Source organism: Octopus bimaculoides, chromosome 10 (genome assembly GCF_001194135.2).
Source record: "Octopus bimaculoides isolate UCB-OBI-ISO-001 chromosome 10, ASM119413v2, whole genome shotgun sequence".
Lineage (NCBI taxonomy): Eukaryota > Metazoa > Mollusca > Cephalopoda > Octopoda > Octopodidae > Octopus > Octopus bimaculoides.
In genome coordinates this window covers 55,252,593-55,254,333 of record NC_068990.1, presented here as the reverse complement: position 1 = coordinate 55,254,333, position 1,741 = coordinate 55,252,593, and positions in this window count along the sequence as shown.

Sequence of the window (1,741 nt, the reverse complement as noted above, 5' to 3'; positions counted from 1 at the left end):
CTGTTCCTCCCATGTGATCGGTGCTCGACCAAGCATGAGCTTTCTTTTTTGGCCTGACCACCGCTCGCACAACATCTTATTTTCCTGTCTCCTGTCTTTCATCTAAGGCTTCCACTTCATACGCTAGCTTAACTTAACTTGTCCTTTTAGTCGAAAGACACCTGTTGTTTTCTTGTTGTTTGTACTTGTAATCTTGTAACATTTTCTCGTTTTTTTTTTTTGTCCATATTGTCGCACATATTCTCTCACTTTCTTCCAAACATTTAATGCCCTTAGCTTAGATTTCTAGAGCCTACCAATTTTGAACAGTCTCAAGTGTAACAGGCCGAAACTGTAATGCTGATTGGAAGATTGACTGATGAATAGAAAGCCACGAATGTTCCGTCCTGGTTCTCCTGTCCGTATGTTTTTATTGTCACCCGTTACGTTATTGTTCCGCTATTGTTTCGTGCGCGTGTTTGTGTGTCTTTGTGTCTGTGTTTGTCACCTACCATCGCTTGACAGCCGCAACTTAGTGATTCGGTAAAAGGGACTGATCAAATAAGTACCAAGCTTTAAAAAAATAAGCACTAGGAGGGATTTGCTCAACTAAAAACCTTTCTAGGTGGTGAACCAGCATGGCCGCAGTCTAATGTCCGAAAGAAGTAAAAAAATAAGCGATAAAAGATATATCAGGTCATTAAGAATGAAATGTCCGATTTTCTTATGCACCAAGTTTGACAGTCGTTAACTCTAATGTTTTATTCTGACAATTCATTGTTTTACAACATTGAAGAGTTACATCCTTACTTTTCGAAATGCATTTCATGGTGTCTGATTATATTGTGAGTTTTCTCTTGTAAATCAATTTTTGTGAACCCATGGATAGAATAAAAAATCGTGTTGTTTATGAAAATGAGTTCCGTCGCGGAACCAATGCATCCCAGACAGCTTGAAGCATCAATGAGATGTTTGGTGAAGATGTGGCGAATGAGCGCATTGTACGTCGAGGGTTAGAGAAGTTCCGGTCTGGTGACTTTGCTCTTGAAAATCAGTCTCGTGGTAGACCTGAGACCAAAGTGGATAATGAAGAGCTGGAAACTAATGGAAGTGGATACATCTCAAACTACACGAGAATTAGCAGTAAGGTTTGATGTTTCGATTCCAACTGTATTGGACCATCTGAAACAAATCGGCAAAGAAGCTTGACCACAAGCACTGAACGAATATCAAATGGTATGTTGTTTTCAAACTTGCTGTTCTTTGCTATAACGGTATAAAAGCAAACCATTTTTGCATCGTATTATTACATGTAATGTAAAATGGATTCTTTTCAACAATAGCAAGTGTTCTGCATGGCGATTGGATAGAGACGAAGTGCCAAAACACAATCCAAAAAAGAATCTTCACCAAAAGAAAGCTAATGGTGTCTGTTTGGTGGTCCAGCGCTGGTGTCATCCGCTACAGCTTCATGAGACCTAGTAAGTCAATTACAGCGGATGTATACATCGACCAATTGGATGAAATGATCAGTGAACTTGGAATTAAACAACTACAAGCGAGATTGGTCAATAGAGACAGGCCAATTCTCTTGCAAGACAATGCTCGACCACATGTTGCACAAAAAAAAAACGCTACTCGAGTTACAGGAACTGTCATCTACCATATTCACCAGACCTTGCGTCAACTGACTATCACGTTTTCCAGGCATTAGACAACTTTTTGCAAGAAAAAACTTCAAAGCTGAAGAAGATGCAAAAAC